This window comes from Entelurus aequoreus, linkage group LG04, assembly GCF_033978785.1.
Source record: "Entelurus aequoreus isolate RoL-2023_Sb linkage group LG04, RoL_Eaeq_v1.1, whole genome shotgun sequence".
NCBI classification, from domain to species: Eukaryota; Metazoa; Chordata; class Actinopteri; order Syngnathiformes; family Syngnathidae; genus Entelurus; species Entelurus aequoreus.
In genome coordinates this window covers 55,752,652-55,769,036 of record NC_084734.1, presented here as the reverse complement: position 1 = coordinate 55,769,036, position 16,385 = coordinate 55,752,652, and the positions used below count along the sequence as shown (strand labels likewise).

General features: G+C 42.8%; 2 long non-coding RNA genes and 1 pseudogene across 2 annotated transcripts; all 3 read left to right on the top strand.

The window, feature by feature from the left end:
* The first annotated feature begins 1,842 nt into the window (after positions 1–1,842).
* LOC133649211 (uncharacterized protein K02A2.6-like) lies at positions 1,843–5,781 on the top strand (annotated as a pseudogene).
* A 239-nt stretch (positions 5,782–6,020) lies between these two features.
* On the top strand, positions 6,021–8,844 carry LOC133647919 (uncharacterized). Its single transcript, XR_009825804.1, has 3 exons — positions 6,021–6,094; positions 8,323–8,424; positions 8,668–8,844. It is a non-coding gene; the product is annotated as an uncharacterized LOC133647919 (long non-coding RNA).
* A 586-nt stretch (positions 8,845–9,430) lies between these two features.
* LOC133647918 (uncharacterized) lies at positions 9,431–10,485 on the top strand. The gene is made up of 3 exons (XR_009825803.1): positions 9,431–9,553; positions 9,635–9,978; positions 10,077–10,485. It is a non-coding gene; the product is annotated as an uncharacterized LOC133647918 (long non-coding RNA).
* Positions 10,486–16,385: the final 5,900 nt, after the last annotated feature.

Sequence of the window (16,385 nt, the reverse complement as noted above, 5' to 3'; positions counted from 1 at the left end):
AGTATGTAATGCATACATTACATTCAATCAATCAATGCCGCTGCGCATTCTTCAGTGCGGTCTTCTGGACACGCCCACAGGCGTTCCTCTCTAGCCGCGGCCCGGCTGCTTTCACTTGCCAATCTACACACCTGACGCTGATGAGGAAGCCACACACTATTTAAACCAGCACGTCTTACGTTCCAGTCCCACAATGTAGCTACCTGTATTGTACAGTAAACCCACACGTCTCTAGCTTCCTTTTCCATGTGCCTACTTGCTCTCTGTGTTTCCCCTCCTCTGTGCTCATTGTGTCTTGTCCTGTGTAGTCTTCCCGCAGCTCCTCTCTGTCTCCTGGATTCGAGTGTGTGTCTCGCCTCCCTGGACTTCCACTGGACTTCTTGCTGCCTTCCCGGATCTCGCCTGCCCACGGAAATTGATGCCTCTCTCCAGCCCTCGACCTCTCGGATGCTTACGGACTTCCGAGCCTGCCTTGCCCTCTCTGGACTTCCGCATTCACAACACGCACCTTCAACACCTGCCAGTAACACTTTTAAGTTAATCGCAGCACAAAGTCGTACACCAAATATTTTGGTTAGTTGCACACTTCATACTCTTGTATTGATAAACACACATAAGGCTAAGCGACGTCCCTGTCTCAGTGCCATCTCCTTCTCCACTGTACCATTACAGGTAGATTAAAAATAGTTTTGAGAAAATAATACAACTAGAAATGACACAATATGTTACCGCATACGTCAGCAGCCTTTGTAACCTGTTTTGAAATTCTTCATTAATCATTTAAATGCTAATTAACATTATTTTTAAACATTCTGTGAGATTTCTTAGACTATGTTCACACTGTAGGCTAAAGTAGACCAAATCTGATTTTTTAGAAATTTTATTTTTAGCAGCTGACTGTTCAGTTTACAAGTAAAATGTGATCTTTACCATACTCCAGTATAAACGCGCACAGGCCCCAATGTGGCCCCTTTGGGGCCTCAACGTCACTTGCATGTGCAGTTCGATAAGGTCAACACAACAGAAGTTGACTGGGTTCTGTAAATGAACAAGGAAGTCGCTACTACACGAGAAAACATGGACGCCAAAGATCTGTGTTACTGGGTTTGTGCAGCGGCTGTTGTGTGGAGAATGTACGCAGATTATGGCCATGCCAGAAACCTGAGGGTTGCAGGTTCGCTCCCCGCCTCTTAACCTCCAAATCGCTGCCGTTGTGTCCTTGGGCAGGACACTTCACCCTTGCCCCCGGTGCCGCTCACACTGGTGAATGAATGATAGGTGGTGGTCAGAGGGGCCGTAGGCGCAAACTAGCAGCCTCGCTTCCGTCAGTCTACCCCAGGGCAGCTGTGGCTACAAATGTAGCTTACCACCACCAGGTGTGAATGAATGATGGGTTCCCACTTCTCTGTGAACGCTTTGAGTATGCAACAATAGAAAAGCGCAATAGAAAATCTAATCCATTATTATTATTATTATGGAAAACAACTGCAGGAGGAGAAAGAACAGAATTGCCAATTGCATTCCTTCACTTACTAATGACATAGCTCAACCAAAGATGACGTATAAGTTGCAAACAAGTCACATTGTCGTTTAGACTGCAGTCACATTTCAAAAGATTAGTGTTGTAATGTTAATGTGCCTTTTTGTTCAGGCAGCACCGTGACCACCACTAGGGGTTCAGGCGGGGTCCTAGGCACCGGGGCCAGCAGTGTTTTGACAACAGTAGAGCTAACAGCTGTGTATGTTGTATCTGTGTGCTGGACTTCATTAAAAGTTCGAGTTGAGCATTATAAGAAGTACTTCACTTTACTACATTGGCGACGAGGATAAATCAAGACTTCAATGGCGTTCTTTGGAAATTTAACGGAGTTTGACCAAACTACGGATGATTGGCAACAGTATGCTGAACGACTGGAATTTTACTTCGTGGCTAACAAAATCACAGACGAAGGACAACAGAAGGCAATTTTCCTGAGTTCGTGTGGAGCCAAAGTATATGCAGTGTTGCGGGATTTGTGCCAGCCCGGTAAGCCGGCGGATACAGACATGACATTGACGGAGATGCTTCAGAAATTAACGGATCACTTTGCGCCAATACCCAGTTTGATTGTGGAACGATTCAAATTTCATTCCAAATTGAGACAACAAGGTCAGTCTGTTTCTTCGTTTGTTGCAGAGCTAAGGAGGCTCACGGAACATTGCAAATTTGGAACTGCATTAGATGACATGCTTAGAGACAGACTTGTGTGTGGTATCAACGAGGATAGCATCCAATGTCGTTTGTTGTCTGAGGATGATGAAAAATTGACTCTAGCACGGGCCATTGACTTGGCCACATCGATGGAAACAGCATCCAAGGACCTGGCGGACTTGCAACTAACTGGGGCAGAAGGAACGGTCCACAAAGTCCAGATAGGAGCAGATCGGCGCGTCCCACTGAGTGGCTGTTTCCGGTGCGGTGGTAGTCATGGGCCGACAGACTGCCGGTTCATTGATGCAATTTGCCACAATTGCCACAAGAGGGGGCACTTGGCCAGAAAATGTCGCAGTGCCAGGCAGATAAGGAAACCTGAAGGACCAACATCAGGTGCAACTTACAGGTTGGGAAATGAGACCGAAAATGTAGAATATGCACACACACTCTATAACCTGACTATGGAGGAGAAAGTGGAACCATACAAAGAGCACATACAAATAAATGGACATGACGTTGAATTTGAAATTGACACTGGAGCAGGCATGACGATAATTACTGAGGACACGTACCAAAAGATGGGGGGAGGAAGACTCCAACACACACATGTGAAACTATACACCTACACCAAAGACAAGGTGGGAGTGTTAGGGAAACTGCAAGTGCAAGTCAACTACAGAGGGCAGGCAACACAATTACCATTACTGGTGGTAAAGGGAGAGGGCCCAAATCTCATGGGCAGAAATTGGTTGAAAGCAATTAAAATAGATTGGAGCACTGTATTTAGCCTGAGGTTAAGTATGCAGCAGGACTTAGATGAGCTACTCACGAGACATGAGGATGTTTTTAAGAAGGAACTGGGCATGTTAGTCGGGGCCTCAGCAAAAATCTATGTTGAGCGAGATGCCAAGCCAAGATATTTCAAAGCTCGACCACTGTCATATGCACTAAAAGACAAAGTTGAGGCTGAATTAGTAAGGCTGGAGAAGGAAGGCATTCTTGAACCCGTGAACTTTTCGGAGTGGGCCGCCCCCATTGTGCCCATCATAAAACCGGACAAAACAACTAGAATCTGTGGGGACTATAAAGTCACTGTAAACCCAGTGTCAAAATTAGATAACTACCCAATCCCGAAAACAGAGGACTTGTTAGCAGTATTAGGAGGTGGACAAAAATTTACCAAACTGGACATGTCTCAAGCCTACCAGCAACTCAGGTTAGATGAGGACTCAAAGAAGTTCACAACAATAAACACACATCGAGGACTATACCAGTACACAAGATTGCCGTACGGAGTGTCTTCGGCACCAGGCATTTTCCAGCGCACCATGGATGGTCTATTGCAAGGACTGTCTCAAGTAGTGGTGAGAGTGGACGACATCTTAGTGACAGGGAAGGATGATGCTAGCCACTTAAAAAATCTCGGAGAGGTGCTTGAAAGAATTGCAGCTGCAGGCCTTCGCTTGCAACGACAAAAATGTGTGTTCATGGCACCCGAGGTAGTTTATCTCGGTTACAAAATTAACTGCAGCGGCATCCATCCAGTGGCAGATAAAGTTGAAGCCATTGTAAATGCTCCTCAGCCAACTGACCAGACACAGTTGAAATCGTTCCTTGGCATGCTAAATTACTATCACAGATTCTTGCCAAACATATCCACCATCTTGGAGCCTTTACATGAACTGTTGAGAAAGGGAAATGCGTGGAAATGGACGACGAATCAGAGCCGAGCATTCGAGGCAGCAAAAAAGTGTCTCCAATCTGATAAACTATTGATACACTTTGATGACGGAAAGCCACTTTATCTGGCCTGTGATGCTTCCCCATACGGTGTGGGGGCCGTTCTATCTCACCGTTTCCCAGATGGTTCAGAAAAGCCCATTGGATACATGTCCCGTTCACTAAAAGTGGCTGAGAGGGGTTACTCTCAATTGGAAAAGGAGGCACTAGCCATCATGTTTGGCCTAAAAAAATTTCATCAATACCTTTTCGGCAAGCACTGCACCATCGTCACAGATCACAAACCGCTGCTGGGTCTTTTGGGTGAGAGAAAAAGCATTCCACAGTTGGCGGCAGCCAGAATGCAGAGGTGGGCCTTGCTTTTGGCAGCTTATGAATACACCTTAGAATACAAGGAAGGCTCGAAACATGGGAACGCTGATGCCTTAAGCCGACTCCCATTGCCAGTCATGCCCAGCAGTACACCACGCGAGGAAGAGGTAATAATGCTGATGGAACACATGAATGGGACACCATTGCAAGCCAAGCATATCCGGGACTGGACCAGACGAGATCCAATATTGTCCAGAGTGCAACAATGGCTGTTACATGGTTCCTGGCCCATGGTATGTGCTGATCCACGAGTGAAGCCGTATATGAAAAGACAGCATGAGCTGAGTGTGGAGGATGGCTGCCTTCGGTGGGGGACAAGGGTGGTAATACCACCTCGGGGTCGGCAGGTAATGACGGAAGAGCTACATGCAGCTCATCCAGGGGTCTCAAGGATGAAATCCCTAGCCCGAAGTTACGTATGGTGGCCCAACATGGATGAGGAGTTGGAGGCAGTAGTGCGCAGATGTCATACATGTCAAGCTAACCAGGCCACACCTCCAGCCGCGCCGCTGCATCCCTGGGAGTGGCCAAATCAGCCATGGATGAGACTACATTTGGATTTTTGCGGGCCCATTCTGGGAAACATTTTTTTGATTGTCATCGATGCTTACTCCAAATGGATGGAGATCATCCCAATGCAGTCCATAACCTCCTCAATAACTATTGAGAAATTGAGAAGCATATTTGCCAGTCATGGCATCCCAGCAAGTCTGGTTACAGACAATGGGCCAAGTCTGGTCAGTGCAGAGTTTGAAAATTTCCTCAGAAAAAATGGCGTAAAACATGTGACAACAGTCCCATACCACCCGTCCTCAAATGGCTGTGCGGAGCGCGCTGTACGGGTCTTCAAGGAAGCCATCAAGAAGATGGGGGAGGGAAGTGTGGAAACAAAGGTGTCTAGGTTTCTCTTTAAATACAGATCAACCCCTCAGACTACAACCGGCATTACGCCTGCGGAGCTGCTAATGAACAGGAGATTGCGAACGCAGCTGGACATGGTCAGGCCAGCACTGTCAGACAAAGTGGGCTCAAACCAGGCAAAACAAAAACAAAACCATGACAAAAGGGCCAGGGACCGAGTGTTCACAGACTGTGAGGCTGTATACATACGAGGATATGCGGATCAGAAATGAATTCAGGCGAGACTCGTGGAGAGGACTGGTCCAGTGTCTTGGACAGCAAAAACTCAAGATGGCAAGCTGGTGAGAAGACATCAGGATCAGATCCGTCCACGTTATGATCAGAAGGAAACTCTTCGTGACACATCAGAGGACAGTTTTCCCGAGGATTTCCATTCAGCACCACCAGGAGCAGTTGATCAGGAACTAGTTGATCAGGAACTAGTTGATCTGGAACCCGATGTGCAGGAACCAGGTGATCAAGCACAGGATGCAGAAGTGGGAGTCAGGGACACCGCTCGCCAAAGGAAACCTCCATCATATCTTAAGGACTATGTTCTCATACAGACTCAGTGATTTATGGGGGTTGTTTATTACACTAAGAGGGGAGTATGAATATTTGACTGGACTATGGGTGGAGGGAATGTTGTAATGTTAATGTGCCTTTTTGTTCAGGCAGCACCGTGACCACCACTAGGGGTTCAGGCGGGGTCCTAGGCACCGGGGCCAGCAGTGTTTTGACAACAGTAGAGCTAACAGCTGTGTATGTTGTATCTGTGTGCTGGACTTCATTAAAAGTTCGAGTTGAGCATTATAAGAAGTACTTCACTTTACTACAATTAGATTTCAAACGGATTCGGACTACATACTGATGTGGCCCACATCTGATGTGAGTATATCAGATTTTAAGCATTTTGGAGCGTTTAGAAGAAAAATGTTGAACTGTGTCGCTTGAGGGTAGAAAATCAGATTTGGTGTCCAGTGTAAACAGAGCCATAGTGTGAGCTTCACCCCTGTCCTGACATTTAAAGAGATGTGCTCAACGTGTGCATTTAAACTGATGCTACATCTAATGTTTTGTGCAGTTACTACATTTCCCACCCATGACTGCTTGGTGGCATTGCGGTTGAATTTGGAAGGTCATCTGACTTTTTGAATAGACTGAACTGCTCTGATGTAAATCCACAACAAATAACAGCACTTTGACATTGGAAAATTCAAAGGATCTTTGTCCATTAGATTCACTCCAGTATGTGATGAACGGTACAGATAGTAACTTAAAAGCTTTCACTCAAGGGCAAAGAGTTTTGAATAACGGGGTTATTTCCTTTTAGTCAACAATAGCCCTTTTCGGTTAAAATGGATGGTGTATGAACACTGGACATGCGCTTGTCTTGTGTGACTTTATATGTCAGCATTTAATACACGATAGTACATCAATTTACAAGCTTAATTGGTTCAATGACTGAGCTTGGAACTCAAAATATTTGCACCTCAAATCAATGTCACCTATTCAAATGAATTAAAATAAATTGAAATCGGTGCTTGGGCCCCCCTAAAACACCATTATTATAACATGTAACATGCCGTTTAAAAAGAAAAACTAACTTTTAGACAAGAAATATTGTTTAATAAGCAATACAATAGCATGCACTATGAACAACTACAGTAGTTTAAAAGACACAAGAGATCATTTTTGGTCTTTTCTGATTAGTGTCTTGCCGTTAGATCCATTACGGACAATGAGCAGAGTTACCAAAGAGGGATGGCTTGTCAATAAGGTTGGGAGAACATTTACCGTATTTTTCTGATTATAAGTCGCTCCGGAGTATACGTCGCACCGGCCGAAAATGCATAATAAAGAAGGAAAAAAACATATATATACGTTGCACTCGAGTATAAGTCACATTTTTGGGGGAAATTTATTTGATAAAATCCAACACCAAGAATAGACATTTGAAAGGCAATTTAAAATAAAGAATAGTGAACAACAGACTGAATAAGTGTACGTTATATGATGCATAAATAACCAACTGAGAACGTGCCTGGTATGTTAACGTAACATATTATGGTAAGAGTCATTCAAATAACTATAACATATAGAACATGCTATACGTTTACCAAACAATCTGTCACTCCTGATCGCTAAATCCGATGAAATCTTCTTCCTCGTTGTCGCTCCTGGTATGCGCCGCTAGCGTCCTTTCTTTCTGCTGCTCAATCGCCGTTTTCTGCTGCATATTTCACTACGTCCAGCTTGTAATCTGCAGTATATGATTTCCTTTTCGGTGCCATTTTTGTTCAGCCCTTCTCAGTTATTATAAGTTACCGCCAATGTTGAAATAATCCATTTTAATAGCTACGGCAGTAGTATATAGCATATAGCAGTTAGCATCCCATGACCCACAATGCACTTCTGCCATGACCCTCCCCCGCCGAAATTCTTATTGGTTGACGTGTGTGTGACGATTGCTGACCTGTGTGTGACGATTGCTGACATTTGCTTCGTCTCTTCCGTGAATTAGATAAATAGCTTTATTTGATATTTTACGGTAATGTGTTAATAATTTCATACATAAGTTGTCGCACCCACGGCCAAACTATGAAAAAAATGCGATTTATAATCCGAAAAATACGGTACATTGTCCATAAATTTAGCTGCCATAAAGCAGTGAGTAATGGTGTTGAAAAAGTGGATATTTCTTCTTATATTTCCCATAATTATAGTATTGGCAAACCTTAACAGGGCCCCCTTTGGCGGAAGGCTGTAGAAGATGGGTCGCTGCTGATGGTTTCAAATGGTTGGAAAACAAAGTTATGACGATCTCTAGCTATTAGCTATGGCTAATGAGTAAGACCGGATGTTTTGTGGCTCATCGTACAGGGTTCACTGGTAAAGGGAGGAAAAATGGCAAACATGGGGGGACGAGGAGGAGAAAAAAGCTAGTCCCGAATCAAACCCGGGCGGGCGGGCTAGTTAGAAACCAGGAAAACAACTGTAACGGAGCACATACACATATTACAACATACAGTACAAGTATATATGTATACACAGTGCAATCAAATGTTAAGATATGTTTAAACCATTACTGTATGTTTTCCTATCTCATTTGACAGAATTGATTGGGGTGACAGCGAAGGTGCTAGTGATGAGGATGTACTAGGCCTAGGGGCAGTTGACAGTGAAGATGAGGACTACGTCCCTCATATTTCTATTCGGTATGTTACCATTAGGTTTTAATTGCCACTGCCTTGCTGATTATTTACAATACTTCTATGAATACATTGATTCATAATTGGAAAAACATTTAGACATGGGTTCTTTCGATAATTTCTGCCCGTTGTAGAAAGGTCATGAGAAATGTCCTCAAAGACAACTTCCTCTCTGTAGGCCTATATGCTATTGTTATTTCATTTATTTGTCTTTTATCTATAATTGAGAAACTTATTTTATGTCTTTAGGATGGGTGGAGCATTGCAGGCGCCACCATGCCAAGACACTATGCCAGTCATAGATGCCAGTGAGACCGTTCAAGACATCCCTGATGTAGAACCTCCATCAGCCGACCTACCTCCAATCCATAATCCTGACTTTCCTGACAGATTGGACGTCATGAATGAAGATGACCTCATCGGGAAACATGCCTCTATCATTTATAATGACAGTCAGAAGCAGCTGGCAACATTCCTGGTGCTCCCAGTGAAAAAGTGCCCTTTCACAGGTGGTGTGGATAACCTGGTGGAGTGTCAATGTCGACCTCCATTTGTAGTTAGCATTATCCGCCGGGGTACTGCAAGAATCATGGAATGGGTACGTTTTGTAGTCTCACTAAATCGCAAATAAGTGATGACTTGTGTTGAAGGCACTGCTAATGTGTTGATAATGCTCTTGAGAAACTTGATTAAGCTTTCACAGTCTTAGGTCTAGAATAATTTATTGTCAGACATGCCCTGTTGGTCATGTGGTGTGGAGATGGAGTTCACTAACCTGACTCTCGCCAGATCCTTGTAGTTCGCTGAGCTCCACACAAGGATCTGGGCTTGAGGGCATTGCAAACTCATTCAAGATAGCAACAAATAATGAACCAATCAAGATCGCCGGGCGGGATTTCATAGATGTGACGCAGCGCCGAAGCGACTGTTTGATTCAGACAACAATTGCGGGACGCAGTGAGGAGTCGTGTGCTGACATTGATTCTGCTATTGCAACTGTTTTGTCGAATCTATCGAATATTCATTCTTTAAAAGATGAACAGAGAACTTTTCACTGCCGTTATCCAATATGTCGGCTGTTCTGTTTTGGATTTCCCCAGCGTCGCTCTCATCAGCGTCACGGGTTGATTTCGATGTGAGTGGTTCAAGTAGCACGTCATTCAAAAAATCTGAAAAGTGGTTTATTCAATCACATACAATATTTTTTTTTTACAAGGCCCCACCTTCTGAAATACATCTCCTATTGAGAAATCCCAGATCTTTGTGTGGAGCTCAGCGAACTACGAGGATCTGACGAGAGTCAGGTTAGGAGTCCACAGCCCTATGTGAAATATGGGATGCTGGCAGGAGACTTCATGTTGGCAACAAACATCCTCCTCTCCGGAAGCAACTATGCCAAAGTGTCACTGTTGTTTCAATTTATGAACATGGGGATGGTGGATCATAGTTCCTTCTTCACAGCGCAGGACACATACCTTGTGGTCACTTCGAAAGAGTTTTGGTAGGAGAGGAGGGCCAGGGCCATACATTGTCTAAAAGACAAAGATGTTGTGATCGTAGGTAAGTTACAAGTTCTGTTCATTTATGATATAGTATTATATAGATATTTCAATGCGATGTTCTGTGAAATTGATATATTTTCTTTATAAATTATATAGGGGATGGAAGAGTGGACAATCCCGGACTTTGAGCCCAGTACTGTACCTACACTGCAATGGAGAATGATTCCAGGGAAATAATTATCTGTCATCACTGTGGACAAAAGGGCGACCGGTCGAAATGTGGTGTTAATGGAGAGAGAGGCATTTGTGAGGACAGTTATCATAATCTCACACTGCTACCAAAGAGCACCTGTCATACAGTTCAGGCCAAACAAAGCACTCTTCCTTATACACTTTTCGCAACTAACTTTGGTTTCTATGTATCTGTCCTCAGTTCCAGCATTTCAGACTGAAGACTCATGAAGCCCAGTTTCAAGAGACATTCTAACTGGGCTGTTATTATTGACATTGAACATTGTGTCACAACCTGCCTATCAACTGCTGGTTGTGTGGTCATCTGTTTATCTTCTCATACCATATTATATCTTTATTACTATAACATTGTTTTTCTAACTGTTTCTTTACATTTAAAAAAATACATAGTATTATTAGTCTGAATAAATATGTTTGTTTATTGAAAAAATGAGGAAGGTTTTACACAATCAGAATAAGTTAAATATTTTTTGTAATAACATATATATATACCGTATTTTCTGCACCATAAGCCGCCCCGTGTTGTAAGCCGCACCTTCAATGAATGGCATATTTCAAAACATTGTTTACCTATTAGCCGCCTCGTGTTATTAGCCGCACCTACGCTACGCTAAAGGGAATGTCAAAAAAACAGTCAGATAGGTCAGTCAAACTTTAATAATATATTACAAACCAGCGTTCTAACAACTCTGTTCACTCCCAAAATGTAATGTGCAAATGTGCAATCACAAAAATAGTAACACTCAAAATAGTGCAGAGCAATAGCAACATCAATAACTCAACGTTGCTCATACGTTAGTGTCACACAACACACAAAATAAACATTTAAAGCTCACTTTCTGAAGTTATTACTCATCCACAAATCCCTCGAATTATTCTTCTTCGGTGTGCTTCACTTGTTTTTTTACACCATCTGTGATGTGGACGCGCATGCAGTCATAGATCAACAGGGACGGAGCTGCGTGAAAAAAGTCACCCGGTCTCTTTGCTCATTTTTTCTTCATCCATCCATCCCTTCGAGTTAGATTTTATGATGACGCCGGCTGGAAAGTTGTCTTTTGGCAAGGTCTTCCTTTTGAATATCTCCATGGGTGGAAGTTTCTAGCCGTTAGCATGGCAAGCTAGAACCACAGTGAAGGACGACTTCTCATTCCCTGTGGTGCGAATATTCACCGTACGTGTTCCCGTTGTATCCACAGTGCGGTTCACAGGAATATCAAAAGTCAGTGGAACCTTGTACGCGTGTCTCTTAGTAGGAGCCATTTTGTGGTCTTTACAGAAACACACAAATGAAATGAAACGTAATATCCGCGCGCTTCTTCTTCTACGGGGGCGGGTGCTCACCTTGGCGGTTGCTTACAGTAGAAGAAGAAGCGCTTCCTCTTCTATGGGGGCGGTTGCTTACCGTAGAAGAAGAAGCGCTTCCTCTTCTACGGGGAAAAAAGATGGCGGCTGTTTACTGTAGTTGCGAGACCTAAACTTTATGAAAATAAATATTAATATTAATCCATATATAAGGCGCACCGGGTTATTAGCCGCACTGTCAGCTTTTGAGAAAAATTGTGGTTTTTAGGTGCGGCTTATGGTGCGGAAAATACGGTACATCAACAAATAACTTTAAATAAACTATCAGACACTGGGTGTAAATCCTGTATATTGTCCCGGGGGGTCAGGATATTTGTCCCTTATGCGCCAAACACAGCAGCGGGGAATAACTTGTCGTTTAGCTTGACCCAGTGCCCCATGCTGCCAAAAGATAGACTGACGATAGGCAGCATATCTAAATTGCCTATTTTATCCCCTGGCTCTCTCACTTCACCAACTACCAAAACATCATTTCTATACTGCATGTGGAGACGCAAATAGCTATCATCTAAACAATAAAGGTGTAAATGTGGTAATTTGCTTATGCAGTTGACAGGCTCCTAGCAACAGCATTTCCTTTCAGTATATGTGGCCATTTCCCTACAGTTTCCACAAGTACACTAGGGAAGAGCACCTGCAGGTGGAAGGGTGGGTTTGCTTTCTAGTGTTTGCAGTGCATCAAAAAGTAGTCCCGGATTTCTAGAGAAGAGCTGGGTTGCTAGGTCTCTCAGTCTCACCTCACTCATTTGTTGAATGATTGCCTAAATAAACAAACCACAAAATATTTTTGGCATTTATCTTGAGTAAATTATAATGAATGACAATCGATTCTAAATCTTATTACAAGAAGTAATGTTGGTGCAGTATATTGATCTATTGTTTTGCACTCTGGTAACTTTTCTGGAAAAAGACAAACCTCTGTCTGCACTCTGTGTTCGCTTTGGAGTACTTGGACTCTCTCGTCTTCTGCATCTCTCCCTCTCCTTCCTCTGCGGCCACCTCCAGCACCAGGACTGGCATTACTTCCTCCTCTTGCACCTCTTTGGCCTCTGCCGCCAGAAAGAGGACCTGCTGGCTGTCCTCGTACACCTCTTTGGCCTGGTCCACCTCTTTACCCTCTATCTCTCTGGCCTCTTCCACTTGATCCATCGCCCTTTGGATTCTCTCCTCTCTGGCCTGTGTCTCCTGGGTGAAGGCTTGAACGCTCTCCTTCCCTCCTTATCCCTCTTCCTTTTAGTCTTCTTTTCCTTGGTCTGTGGCTTCTCTCACCTTGCCAGCTGTCATCAGCCTCACTTAGGACAGCAGGCACCTCATAACTGAAGTCTGCGTCAGTCTAAACAAATGAGAACAACAGGCCTACACAATTGCGGTTTTTGGTACTGTATGTGTATCAGGCACATTTGGGGTGGTATTTGCTTGGCACAATATAATGCATTACATGTAATGATTTTCTATTTTGTGTATTGACATGGTAGTAGGCTATATGATTTATGCATAACAAAATGTTTGCGTAACGTGGGTTGGCTCATAGAATCGCACTCTGCACTGAAAGATGGTGATGTGCGTAAATGGAAGAGAATGCAGTGCATCAGGTTGGATGCAACATGGAGTTGTGCTGAACGAAATGTGGCGATAATTTTACTGTTGGCCTTGGCTTGCCATCAAAGTAGGTCTATGTGATTAAAAAAACAGACAGTTCTCACAAGGGCACTATTCAGAGCTGGAAAGTAAGATAAGTTTGAGCGCCCATCTGGCTACAATCATATTTGTTAGCCCACAAGCACAAATACTACAAAAAACAAAAGTAGACCACCCGCAACAAAGTGACCGGCTTAATAAAGAACTTTTGGCCTAAACTTTAGTCTACGGAAACCAAATTAAAAGTTGGACAAGCAGCACAACACTGCACAAGTAAAGCAGCACGGAAAATAAATCGGTATGGCGACGCAGAGGGAGTCTCGCACTGTCAAGCTAGGACTGCCACTGAAGTTGTAGTCACATAACAAATCTGAAATTGCACTCTTTTCAATTCATATTCTACCATTTGTGCAATGCAATTAGTCTGGGGTTTGGAAGATGGATTCTTCTATGTTCAGCTCCGTAGCCTAAAAAGCAATGTATATTTTGATGGTGGTTCGTGCGGTCAAACTAGACATTTTAGCAGGGTAATGCTAACAATCGGTCCTGACTCCCGACTAAAATATTGCTGCGTAAGTTTACACTTATAGGCACCTAAACATGAAAAAGGGTTTCCTTGGCTCGTTAGTGCGTGCTGATTTTATAAATAATGTAGACTTCACTGTTCATGTCATATATCACCATGTTGCTGATTAAACATGTTATAATTCCATTAGTTTTGGGTTTCAGTAGCACAGGCGTGCATGCAAACTTTAAACATTAAAAAAAAGATTCATAATGTTCCCCAAGCTCTGTGTAATTGCAGGGTGGTTTTAAAAAGAATGTGCATGTCATTGTATGTCTGATGTATCAAAATAAACAGACGCGTAATGCCACCTAGTCAGCTGTGACTGCTTTTTCAGGCTTCTGATTGGACAAAATGTGCATGACAGATGGTGTATGCGTTTGTGTGTAGACATAGACAGTTTTGAAACTACACTTGAGTGGATGGATATCGTTTTAACCCCGGGTATGCTTTTTTGAAATCCCTGTTCGAGTGGAAATGGCCTCAGACATGCTTAAAACGCCGCACCTTTCATTGGACTGGTGTGCAGCAAACAATGTACTTTATTTTCAGACCCAGCCAATGCTAAAGCGCCGGAAAAAACTACACACCAAGTTTTTCTTTGAAGCCGTCAGGCGTCACAGAATTATTGTGAAGACTTTGAAACCGAAATACCGCGGTATCCACAAAACTGTTACACACCTAATTATTAACTTACAACAGCATTCTTTTTGTATTGTTTTAGTTTCAGAACTTCCTCAGTAAACTCACAGAGACGTCAACGTGGGGTTATTAAGTCGGTTTAGCTGATTGGAAAGCTAGCTTTTGCAGCTTGTGGGTCCATGTCGATGACTTCTGTTTTGTTTGATCTGCTGTGTTAGAGGCACTGTTTGGAAACAATTAAGGTATGTAAATAAACATTTACAGACTCTTTCTGTGTAAATAACTCTATTCACAATGGATATACTGTATATGCGGCTTATCGTCCGGTGCGGCTAATACAGTATATGGGGGAAACAAATGTTATTCTGAAATTCAGTGGGTGCGGTTGGTATCCCGGTGTGCTTTATAATTCACAAAATACGGTAAATTAAAATATTGAACTTTATAAATGAATTAGAGGAAAATCTTGTAATGGCTTAAAGCTCACTATACGTAAAAGACTTGATGTGAATAAATTGTATTCCGATTTGTCTTTAATTTTTCATCTTTGATTTGTCATCTTCTTTCTATATCATCTACACATATGCCCATACCCCTACCATACTTACCCCTTTTGTAAGTTAAAGTCCTTCCTTTTTCCCCCCAAGTTTGAGAAGCTAAACAGTCAGAAGACACTTGAGTAACAATGATGCAGTATGTCAAAGATAGTCTAAAAATTGTATATTTGAAGAGAGAAAAAAAGGTTAAAAAGAACCTTAGATAAGTCTAGAAATAAAATTGGGCAGCTTACCTTGTGAGAAATGGTCAACTTTTTAGACGCTGCAGAAGACAACGTAAGCAGTACCGAGCAGGAGAAATGGTTTGCTTGGAGCCTTGAGAGGACTCTCACAAAGCAGCACTCAGGTCTTGTCAGTGGAGATTTATACGAGGGCTAACTTTCCCTTTGAGAGAGAGAAGCTATTTCTTGTCAAGACTGAGCTTAAGGCGCTTGCTCTCACATCGAACAATGTCTTTGTGCAACACAGAAATCAATCTCTTGATCTGTGAACCACAGAGAGAGAAGTCAGATTTAGCTTGCTTGGTTTTAACTGCACTGCCCAATAGTAAATTAGTAGGTATTTAATTATCTGAAAGTTCATGATTTCACGTAACATACACTACTGTAAATATCAAGCTGTAAATAAAGTGTAATGCCTTAACTTGTTCACATCAAATAAGTCTGAAAAATAAGATCATCCTAATGGGTTAAAGTTGCTCTTAATAAGAACAAACTTCTTCAGTTCTTCCATTTGAAGTAAAATCTCTTCCCAATTTATCTTAAAGCCTGTTGACTGTGTACCAATATTGGCATGAAAAACCTGCTAATGAGCATTAACTGAAGGAACCAGGACTGAGTGCTTTACATTCTACGTTTTCTCTTTTCTCACTGGCACTCATCGAGGGCAAACGCTCCCCTTTCCTCTCCCTTATCTCTCCTGCTTGCTTCTTTGTCTTGTCTTGTCTTAACTTTCTTGTTGCCTCTTTTTGCACTGCTCTCCAAATCTAAACATTGGAACTAATTAACTGGCATCAACGAAATTGACAAGATTTTGGGTTTGGGCGAACCTGCTTGTACTCTTGGGAGAAGGAGTGCCACGTGCCTGGTGACCCTTCGAGGATGTGAAGATATCCACCGATTCGGAATTATGACAACAGGACATCTGCTGAGTGGAGTAAGCGTTGCTCTGGTTTGTCGACAAATTGGAAGTTGCAGTCTTCAAAGTACCCCAAAGCTGCCACAAATGATTAGAGGATGTGGGAAGAACTGTGGACACTTTGTCATTTGGATAACATCGGACTGTCTGCCCTACAGGATGAATTTGAGGACCATTAATAGACAATTTAGAGTGAAAAGCACATTTTATTTTCACTCGCATACAAAACATTCTAACTTGGATTGTTTCCCTGGCTTCAAGACTCTCCTGAAGGACAGTGCAGCAAAGACACAACAAACTCCCTTCTTG